Source organism: Moschus berezovskii, chromosome 3 (genome assembly GCF_049115385.1).
Source record: "Moschus berezovskii isolate FMDL1 chromosome 3, NW_MosBer_1.0, whole genome shotgun sequence".
Classification (NCBI taxonomy): domain Eukaryota; kingdom Metazoa; phylum Chordata; class Mammalia; order Artiodactyla; family Moschidae; genus Moschus; species Moschus berezovskii.
Window position 1 is genome coordinate 84746524 of NC_142462.1, and position 12149 is coordinate 84758672.

Consider the following 12149-nt stretch of genomic DNA (forward strand, 5'->3'; position numbering starts at 1 on the left):
AGTTCAAAAGCATCAATTCTTCGGCACTCAGTTTTCTTTATGGTTCAACTCTCACATCCATACATGACTACTGAAAAAACCATAGCTTTGACTACATGGGCCTTTGCTGGCAAAGTAATGTCTCTGCTTTGTAATATGCTGTCTAGCTTGGTCATTTACTCCTTCCAAGGAGTAAATATCTTTTAATTTCATGGTTGCAATCAGCATCTGCAGTGATTTTGGAGCCCCCAAAATAAAGTCTGACACTGTTTCCACTGTTTCTCCATCTATTTGCTGTGCAGTGATGGAACCGGATGCCATGATCTTAGTTTTCTGAATGTTGAGTTTTAAGCCAAATTTTCTACTCTCTTCTTTCACTTTCATCAAGAGGCTCTTTAGTTCTTCTTCACTTTCTGCCATAAGGGTGGTGTCATCTGCATTTCTGAGGTTATTGATATTTTTCCCGGGAATCTTGATTCCAGCTTGTGCTTACCTATTTCAGCATTTCTAATGATATACTCTGCATATAAGTTAAATAAGCAGGGTGACTATATACAGCCTTGACATACTCCTTTACTGATTTGGAACCAGTCTGCTGTTCCATGTCCAGTTCTAACTATGGCTTCTTGACTTGCAGACGGATTTCTCAGGAGGCAGGTCAGGTAGTCTGGTATTCCCATCTCTTTCAGAATTTTCCACAGTTTGTGGTGATCCACACAGTCAGAGGCTTTGGCACAGTCAATAAATTGAAGTAGATGTTTTTCTGGAACTCTTGCTGTTTTAATGATCTAACAGATGTTGATAATTTGATCTCTGATTCCTCTGCCTTTTCTAAATCCAGCTTGAACATCTGGAAGTTCACGGTTCACATACTGTTTAAGCTTGGCTTGGAGAATTTTGAGCATTACTTTGCTAGCATTTGAGATGAGTGCAATTGTGCAGCAGTTTGAACATTCTTTGGCATTGCCTTTTTGGGATTGGAATGAAAACTGACCTTTTCCAGTCCTGTGGCCATTGCTGAGTTTTCCAAATTTGCTGGCATATTGAGTGCAGCACTTTCACAGCATTATCTTTTAGGATTTGAAATAACTTAACTGGAATTCTATCACCTCCACTAGCTTTGTTTGTAGTGATGTTTCCTAAGGCCCACTTGACTTTGCATTCCAGGATGTCTGAGTCTAGGTGAGTGATAACACTGTCGTGATTATCTGGGTAATGAAGATCTTTTTGTATAGCTCTTCCATGTGTTCTTTCCACCTCTTCTTAATATCTTCTCCTTCTGCTAGGTCCAAGACAAAGTTGTAGTCTTTATTTTTACTTCAACTTTCACCTGAATATTTCTTTTCTGAGGCAGAATGTGAAAACATGTACACACCCCTCACTAAACTGGTGCTGCTCGCAATCCTGCAGCAGCTCTGAAGATGATCAAGGCAATAGCAATTTTGAACAGATTTTTTGTTTGGTCATATTTCTCCTGATTCTATCTAAATAGACATTATTACTTGGCTGCACATTTACTAAATCCAGGGCAAGTAAATCTAAAATTATGAGGTGCCACGACTGAGCGACTGAACTGCACTGAACTGAAGTGTGAAGTTCCCTTCATTGGGTCAATGACTCCTACAAACATTCTTGATGAATTATCATGGACCAAAGACGCACAGTTTAGTACATTTTCACTGATGTAAGGGCTATGAATAGACATCTACGATACAGAAGTTGTTGCAAACTGAAACTAATATTCTACTAGGGTTAATTAACTACTTAATGAAGCTTGTTAATGAGTTGATTGGTACTCAACACATTGCAGCCAATATACAGAATTTCTACTGTGCAAATTCACATGGACAGAGTCAAATTTCCTATGCTTTTTAGAATAGGTGCTCTATAATCAAGGCATCTTCTCCATGTCTTATTACTTTCAGTTACTCTTTATTTTTAATATTGAGTATACAAAATGCCTGCAATTTAACTTTCCCATAATTAACTATGTGGAGAGATGTTTGGTTAATCCTCCAGTGTGTGGTGATGCACAATTATAACAATGGAAATTTGTACAATGATTGTTTTCTAAAAATATTTTAAGACATAGATGCATTTTAGTTTAAACATGAATTATCTCTGGACATTAAGGAAAATTTGCACAGAATTCCTTTACCCATTACATTTTGCAGGTTTTCTTCATTAATATTTTTTCATATGATGCCTGAAAAGATATGCTGATGACACAACTTGCATAAGTTATTATAATAACTTATTAAATTATACTTTAATACTCTAATCTTAGTATTATTCTTAATTTTATATAAGCTTTATAATATAAATATACATGAAATATATAAGTAGTTAAAAGAGACAGAGAAGTGAAAACACATAGAAAACCATACAACTCTAAGATGAGAAATGGCATTGAAAACTGAAACTGGCTTCACCACTGGGGCTAAAATGACTTGACTTGGAAACATCAATGATTGGTGGGGCCAGGGAGGGCCAGCATGGTGCTGCCTGCAGGGTCTGCATGCCACTCAGTGTGACCTGTGGAAGTCTGAATAACAGGTATGCACCAGCAGAAGCACATGGAACTTGACCAGAACAGCAGTAACCAGTAGAGAGTGGGTATTGTCTGCAGGAAAGAGGAAGTCAGCCAGGAAGTCACTGCCAAGGTCTAATCTTGAGGTCAGAAACCAGCTGCGGCTGGAGGAGGTCCTTTTTGAACCAGCAGGTTCTCAAGATCCACTTCACTGCCCTTCTCCTGCCTTGTGGGACCCAATGACACCACTTTGCTGCCCCAGACATGTCAGGGATGAGTCAGAAAGAAGGTTAATTACTGGAGGTGAAAAGGAAAAACCTGAGTGAGTTCATCCATTAATACAAGGAGGGTTAATCATTTTTTAAAATAATAGATTCTGTTGAGAGAAGGACAAGGGAATCCAACACACACAGAGCTCAGACTACCTGCTGAGGGCATTTGGGTACATTTTGTGGTAACTGTTGAGGATAGAGCTCTTTCACATTTACTTAACTGATTACCCCGAGGGTTCACGGTCATCTTGTTCATTTAGCAGAGAAGAAGACAGACTGGAAAGGGTAAGATGAATTGCCTCAAGTCACACAGCTACAAGATGAGAGTGGAGAGAGCCTAGTGTGTGAGAGAAGACAGTCCTTGGGCTGAGGATTAAGACACAAAGACTGCTATGACAGGAAAAAGTAGTTGTTTCATTACTCATGAGCTCAGGGAAAATACAAATATTTGTGTGCTTTCCACCTTGGGCATTTGCTAACTGCCAAGAATTCATCAAAACTTTGAGGTTGCACAGGATATTGTGGTCATTTGTTTTAATTTCTTAGATACATGGATTTAACATCTTACATACACATGGATCGTGGGATGACTTCTCACATTCTAGCAGTTCTGAAAATGCCCATATAAACATAATTGGGTTTTAGCATTATTTTTTTTTTCATTTTATAAAAATTACATATGACTTTCCATGAAATGTGGAGCATCCTGGTGAGATCTCACTTTGTGATACGATTCAGTTAGCTTCTGAGGAACTTGGTCTGGGTCAGTTGTTCTTTTAGCACAGACTCTTGGCTCTGCATGGTCTCTTTGTTGGGGAGTCTGCCATGGCCTGCTCCCCTAGCTTGGCAGGGTTGGATGTTGGTTACCAAACTCTCCTGAGATGAACACGGAGTTCTGGTCACCCCATAGAACCGTCAGACCACACAGTAGCCCATACTTGCCCATTGTAGAGCTCAAAGAATGTTTATTTGAAAATCTTGACTCCTTGAATTTTGATTTCTTCCTTCTGCCTCTGTGGCAAACCATGACGGCTGTCCCTTTGGAGAGGGAGAGGTTGTGCACTGCTGAGAATTTCTTAATCTCTGAGCAGGCACCATCATTTGCCACCCCTCAGCTCCTCCCCCACATACCTGTCTCTTCTGGAAAAGTTAGAGCTTGGGCCCCTGAGTTCTTGCAAGTATACCTGGTGTGTGTTCTGAGGGCCTGGTAAGGGCTCTCCTCTGAAAGGGGCTCCCTTTGCATGTTGCTGGATGGACATCCCATAAGGAAATCTGTGATTTCTGTGCTAAGTCACTTCAGTTGTGTCTGACTCTTTGCGGCCCTGTGGACTGTAGTACCCCAGGCTCCTTTGTGAGATTCTACAGGCAAGAATAAGGGACTGGGTTGTCATTTCTTACTCCAGGGGACCTTCCCAACCCAAGGATCAAACCCGCGTCTCTTACGTCTCCTGCATTGGCAGGTGGTTTCTTCACCACTAGCACCACCTGGGAAGTCAGTATTTTTATTTTTAAATTATAAGTGAAAACCCAAAGATTCAAAGGAGCTTGCCACAAAGGAATTCTCCTAGTCAAGGAATCAACTAACTGAGTGTTTCAGAGAACAAAACCTATTCGAGTGTGTTAGGAACAAGAATTGCAGGGAAAATAAAACCAGAGTCCTTATCCCCAAAGGAGCTGTGAGGCAAGTACCCGGATCCTACTCCCCACCCCCAGCCCAGAAATTACCCCAGAGTACATCTCAACTAGTCTTTTCCTTCCTGAAAAGGAAGGAAATACTTAGAAGGCCATTTCCAATGAAAGAATTGAATCCCATTTAGGAATTTTAAAAAGCACATTCTCCCCTTTAATGGCATTGATATAGCTTTCTGGAAATCCTATCAGGTTACTGGTCAGTTGTTTAATTGCTCTGTCTTGGATTTCTCTTTTAAACAGCTACCAGCCATTGATTTTGCTCCTAAGGACAAGGCCATTGTGGCTAAGCTAGGTTGTCTTTACCCTGTGTCTCTGACCATGAAGGTGGGGCACCTCTTGCATGGATGAAGGAGAGAAGAAAACACAAGAGAAGTCAGGAAAGCTGGGGCCTCCTTTAACTGACCTCTGGTATGCCCCCATAAAGCAATTACAAAGACTGCCCCGGGGCCAAGGGAAAGCATGAAAAGAAGAATTTCACACACACATTTAAAACCACCTTGGTCGGAACTCTGGCCATGAGTAACTACATTCCACCCACATGAAGCTACATTCACCCTTGTGAGTCTTCCATGAAGTCCCAATATTGTCTGTGTCAGATGAAGTTTCTTGGGTGAAGTTTATCTGTTCCTCTCTTCCCTAATTACAACAGTGGAGCAGGTTCTTCTGCTGAAAAGTGGAGAATTGGGGGCAACAGGTGCACTGGTCCATATGGCCCAGACCCATTGAATAGGGCCCAGGTATGTTTCCTAAGGAATTCTTTATGGCTCCTGGTGTAACAGAGAAGAACACAACTTACTCCATATTGGATTTATCCCTTTAGCTTTAACTCTTGTGCTCTGTTGCCTGTGCTTAGTCGTCTTGGCTCTGAACATTTTATAAAAGAATGTTGTCCATAGCCTGAGATATATAGGAAAGCCCATTCTCAAGGCTTTGGCCTTTAATGGTATCAGTGCAGTCACAGTTCAGTTCAGTCACTCAGTCGTGTCCGACTCTCCGCGACCCCATGAATCACAGCACGCCAGGCCTCCCTGTCCATCACCAACTCCCGGAGTTCACTCAAACTCATGTCCACAGAGTCGGTGATGCCATCTAGCCATCTCATTCTCGGTTGTCCCCTTCTCCTCCCACCCCCAACCTTTCCTAGCATCAGAGTCTTTTCCAGTGAGTCAACTTGTCGCATGAGGTGGCCAAAGTATTGCAGTTTCAGCTTTAGCATCAGTCCTTCCAATGAACACCCAGGATCGATCTCCCTTAGAATGGACTGGTTGGATCTCCTTGTAGTATAAGGGATTCTCAAGAGTCTTCTCCAACACCACAGTTCAAAAGCATCAATTCTTTGGCGATCAGCCTTCTTCACAGTCCAACTCTCACATCCATACATGACCATGGGAAAAACCATAGCCTTGACTAGATGGACCTTGGTTGGCAAAGTAATGTCTCTGCTTTTTAATATATTATCAAGGTTGGTCATAACTTTCCTTCCAAGGAGTAAGCATTTTTAATTTCCTGGCTGCAATCAGCATCTGCAGTGATTTTGGAGCCCAAAAAAATAAAGTCTGACACTGTTTCCACTGTTTTTCCATCTATTTCCCATGAAGTGATAGGACCAGATGCCATGATCTTTGTTTTCTGAATGTTGAGCTTCAAGCCAACCTTTTCACTCTTCTCTTTCACTTTCATCAAGAGGCTTTTGAGTTCCTCTTCACTTTCTGCCATAAGGGTAGTGTTATCTGCACATCTGAGATTATTGATATTTCTCCCAGCAATCTTGATTCCAGCTTGTGCTTCTTCCAGCCCAGCGTTCCTCATGATATACTCTGCATATAAGTTAAGCAAGCAAGGTGACAATATACAGCCTTGACGCACTCCTTTTCCTATTTGGAACCAGTCTGTTGTTCCATGTACAGTTCTGACTGTTGCTTCCTGACCTGCATACAGGTTTCTCAAGAGGAAGGTCAGGTGGTCTGGTATTCCCATCTCTTTCAGAATTTTCCACAGTTTATTGTGAGGTTAATGATATAACCTTTTCAAATTTGTATAGAGATAAAAGGGTGCAGAACAGAGAAGTTTGTCTTTTTGGAGGTTTGCAGGAACATATTAACCTGACTTAGGCAAACAAGCTGGGAGAATCAAGGATTCCAGCACCATGAATTTTACAACCAGCCACACTCCCTCTCCTTTTAATTTAAAAGAAGCCTGAATTCAAATTCAGGGAAGAGGTTTCTTTGGGACACTAGTCCTCCATCTTCTTGGTCTCCTGGCTTTCCAAAATAGAGTTGCTGTTCCTTGTACAACTTGTTTCTCAATTTATGGGACTGACTGTTTTGCCATGAACAATATGAACTTGGATTCAGTAACACTGGCTCCAGCCTTTGGGCTATACAGTAATCCTTTTGTTATAAGGAATGAGCAGTTTCTGGAGCTGAGTAGTTTTCTCAGCCTGATTCATGCTGTAAAACAAATGATCACAAATTAATGGCTTTGACAACATCAGCTGATAATCTCACAGTTTTCCTGCTTGTTCTCAGCTCCTGGAGGCCACCTAAAGATCCTTGCCTAGGTGGCCTCCACAGGCAATTCACAGCATGGGAGTTGACTTTCTTCCAGGCCAGCCTGAACCCATCTCAGGGATGACCCTCCCTTCTCCAACTTTTAAACTGCTCATGGGATTAGGTCAGGCCCACTTGAAGAACTGACCAATCCTAAAGTCAGCAGATGTGAGACCTTATTCACATCTGCTAATCCCCTCACAGCTGTCTCTTGAATAGTGTTTGATTAGATGGCTGGAGGAAGGTGTGTATCCACCTGGATCCTAGAGTTTCAGGAGCTTTAAGAATCCTTCCCCTTGCCACATGACCCCTGGTAGCCAGGGGGTCCAAGGGCTGCATTGTGCTGATACCAGATTAGTCCAAGTTGGTAGTGTTTTCATCGAACAATTCTTTTAAAACCCCTGTGCCTTTCCTATGAGATTGGAGTGCATTAGCTAAACAAATATCAGACCTACAAATCTCTCTCTTCTCTCTCTCTCTCCTACATACTTTTTGCACATTGCAGCCTCAGGGTAGCCAGATTAATACGTTTGTAGTTAAAGGCTCCCAGATTATGTTCCAAGAACTATATCTCTTAAATTTTCTTACACAGTGTTAATTCTTAACATCTTCATTGCAAATAACATTTTATGTATTTTTATCTATTTACTTATTTTATTTTATTGTTCATCTCACTTCATTTGTTTTTCCAAATTAAACTTATACCAAGTTTATTTGACTATTTGGGACATCTGTTGGAGATTTTTTCTTTTTTGGTTCTTTTAAATTTTATTAATAATATTTATATATATAAATGCTGATACTTTTCTGTTGAAGCTTATTTATAGAATAGCTATAGATATAGATATCAATATCCTATTGAATCTTTTTACTGAGACTTTTTTATTTTTACTAATATAGTTATTAACTTGTGTGCATGTGCTCAGTTGCTCAGTCATGTTTGAGTCTGTGACTCCATGGACTGTAGCTCGCTAGGCTCCTCTGTTGATGGGATTTTCCTGGTAAGAATACTAGTGGGTTGCCATTTCCTCCTCTAGGTGATCTTCCTGAACCAGGGATTGAACCTGCATCCTCTATATTGGCAGGCAGATTCTTTACCACTGAGCCACCTGGGAAGCCCCCTACTTATTAACCTATTTCACAACATTTTGCTTTTTTGTTGTTAGTTGAGTTTATTTTCTTTATTGTCTTTTTTTGGTGAATTTAGATTTTTCTCTTTTTACTTAGATGTAAGAAAATTAGATTGAGGAGTTTACTTGATTTAATTTGCATAGAATTATAGAAATAGCTGGTCATGTGTGAACAACCAGTTTTTGATAATAGGATTCCTGCTTCTGGAATGGGAGGAGAAGATTTGATTTTCAAGATGAAGGGTTGGAACACAAACTCAAGCATATTGTCTTGAGATTTATTAGGTAATATGTCCTCTGACTTTTAAAACCCCAATATCCTCTATTAAGTTATCTCTGGTTTCAAAAGCACACCATGTGATACCCAAAACTCATGCATCCTAAGAGTGATAGGAGGAGTGAGGAGAGAGTCAACTCTAAATACAATACCTGGCCCATGCAGTTCTGTCATATTTCTCAACTCCTGTTTCCTTCCACCTGATGGACAAACTTGAAATAGTCTGTGCCTTTCTCATACCTGTGTATTTTGTGTGATCTACATTACTTCTTCAGCTTACTTTGAATTATCAAGTCTCTATTTTCCTAGAAGCCATTGTCCTTTAATCCACTGTACAGAATAATAGTTGGGGCATTCCAGGTGTCACAGTGATAAAGAATTTGTCTGCCAATGCAGAAGATGCAAGAGACAAGGATTTGATCCCTGGGTCAGGAAGATCACTTGGAATAAGAAATGGCAACCCATTCCAGTATTCTTGCCTGGAAAATTCCATGGACCGAGGAACCTGGAGGGCTACACTCCATGGGATTGCAAAGAGTTGGACACAATTGAGTGACTAAGCACAGCCACACAAAATAATAGTTACTATCAACAGTTACTTAGTACAAAGATCGGGGCTTCCCAGGTGGTGCTAGCGGTAAAGAGTCCACCTGCCAGTGCAGGAGACATGAGACACTGTTTCAGTCCCTGGGTTGGGAAGATCCCCTGAGGAGGGCATGGCAACCCACTCCAGTATTCTTCCCTGGAGGATCCCATGGAAAGAAGAGCATGGTGGGTTACAGTCCACAGGGTTGCAAAGAGTCGGACACGACTGAGGCAACTTAGCACTTAGTAGTACAAAGATCAGCCTCCCATATGTTTTTGTTTGTCTACCAGTTTGTGTGTGCTGACTCATTATTAAGGAAGAATAGCCTCCTGGTGGGGACCCCAAGACAAATTTCCCTATATTGAATGGTCATTAATGTGGGTCTCTTGCTTACCTTGTAAGACAAACCCAGCTTTGCGTCTCAAGGATACCACTCTTTTGTCATAAGATTCATTTCCTGTGGGCTACTCTGAACACATGCAACTATTATACAGAGACACTGGGGAATATAAAAGGGAGTATAGTTAAGATTCAGCCCTCATGGAGTTTACTACTGCAAGGTGAATGCCAAGAGGGATCCCACTGGAAGGAGAGAGAATACAGAACAAGGGGAAGTTCTGTGAATGACATTGCGTTTCATCTGGGCTTTGAAAGATGGATAGACTGTGGTCATGGAGACTGGGGAGTGAACACTTCAAGAAGAAGAAATAGTATGGCTTAACCTTTAGCATCTTTCCAAGTTTCTTTCATCTAGTTATCTCAATTATCTTCATAAATTCCTTGATATGTAAATATTATTATTAAATTATAAAATAATATCCTTATTATCTTCAGTTATATTATTTTATCATACCATCTTCTAAAAATCTTGCATTGGATCCAATATTCAGTCTATTAGCTTATAATTCAGAAACTACTTAATTTTTCAAACATTAAAAGCCTATTCAATGCCTATGAAATCATCCCATTTTAGGCATAAGCCAACCTGGACTATATTCATATAATTAAAAACAATTAGCTTGGCCTCTCTTTACTCTAATTGGTCAGTTGCTGGGTATTGTGTAAACTCAGCATGGAACTTTTCTTTTGACTCTTTATATTAATGTAAAAAATTATGCTTAAGAATACAAGGAAGAATGATTCCAGGGTGTTTTGCCATGTGTTGCAACGGTCTTTGTTTCCTTCCAGTATACTTATCTCCGAACCCATCATTTTATTGGCTCCATGGTCATAAATGTTTTCAGGAAGTGCTTTCTGAAACAATAAATACCTCTTTGCTCCATTATCAAAAAGTTCCCTGGTTTTCATGCTGCATTTTGTTTTGGCTACACTCAGGGTGAAAAAGAGGAGTCTTTGTTGATCAGGCTTACATACTAAAACCTGAAATTTGGGAAACTGAAAAGTGAGAATAATTTGATATTTTTCTTTTTGTGAATATTTAGAAATGTTTATTTCCAGCTTTCACTTATGTGTAATTTTCTCTAAGGATAAAAATAATCATAACATTAAGAAAGAGTAACAGCATCTTGGTCCTTAGAGTCTATGATGTGCCTTCAGTGCTTTAGTTCATGTGCTTTATTCTCAGCATGACATGGGCATCTCAGCCCCATTTTCCAGTGGAAGAAACAGAATCTTGGAGAGAACAGGTGACTTTTACCAAGTATTAGGGCCATTAACTCGTCTTTCCCACTGTTCCCCAACTGAAAGACCATTTTTCATCTTCAAAAGAAAACAAATAAAATCAACAAAAATTCTCTTTTCTACTTCTCTTTTCTACTCCTAACTACTTCTGGATGACAGTTACATTTTGCCCAAGAATATTGAGCAATATCAAATGACTTTTTTTTTTTTTTTTTGGCCCTGAACGCTGGAGATGAACCACAAGTTATTATAACAAAACTGGTCATTGCTCTCGCCAAAGTATTTCATCAGCTTCTGGCGTCTTCTTATATCTTGATATGCTTATCCAGCATGACTGATGGCTTGGTTCTTAATAAGTAGGCTAGTTAAGCAGAGCAGTTAATGACAGGGAGAAATTTTTTTTGGCTCCAGGGCTCGGCATGCACAGACAGGACCCTGTGTGAATTCCCCCAGCATGTGACGATAAGATGCTTCTAGTCTGCCAGCATCAAGCAGCTTCATTAATTAAAAACACATTGCATGTTATCACAAAAGATTGATTTTTCTAGGAAGAATTACCCTTTGGCATTTATGATGAGCATGAAGAAAAACAGATAATAAGGCTGCAGACATAACTTTCTTTAATTTAGGACAGCAAATATTTAAGATTAGGATTAAGACTTCAGGAAAGAGCCTTTCGTTATCATTCTGCAAAGAAACTATTTGGACAGTTGTTTTCCTTTGTTTAGGCTGGTTCTGAAGGGTAAACATTTACTCAGTCATATAGGGCCTCTGTGATTTAACATGGTACGGCCCTAAAGTATAAAACACAGAGTTGAGTACAGTATTTCATCATTTTATGCTTCAGTTCAGTTCAGTTCAGTCGCTCAGTCGTGTCCGACTCTTTGCAACCCCATGAATCACAGCACGCCAGGCCTCCCTGTCCATCACCAACTCCCGGAGTTCACTCAATCTCATGTCCATCGAGTCGGTGATGCCACCCAGCCAACTCATTCTCTGTCGTCCCCGTCTCCTCCCACCCCCAATCCCTCCTAGCATCAGACTCTTTTCCAGTGAGTCAACTCATCGCATAAGGTGGCCAAAGTATTGCAGTTTCAGCTTTAGCATCAGTCCTTCCAATGAACACCCAGGATTGATCTCCTTTAGAATGGACTGGCTGGATCTCCTTGCAGTCCAAGGGACTCTCAAGAGTCTCCTCCAACACCATAGTTCAAAAGCATCAATTCTTCGGCTATCAGCCTTCTTCACAGTCCAACTCTCACATCCATACATGACTACTGGAAAAACTATAGCCTTGACTGGACGGACTTTGGTTGGCAAAGTAATGTCTCTGCTTTTTAACATGCTATCTAGGTTGGTCATAACTTTCCTTCCAAGAAGTAAGCGTCTTTTAATTTCCTGGCTGCAATCAGCATCTGCAGTGATTTTGGAACCCCCCAAAATAAAGTCTGACACTGTTTCCACTGTTTCTCCATCTATTTCCCATGAAGTGA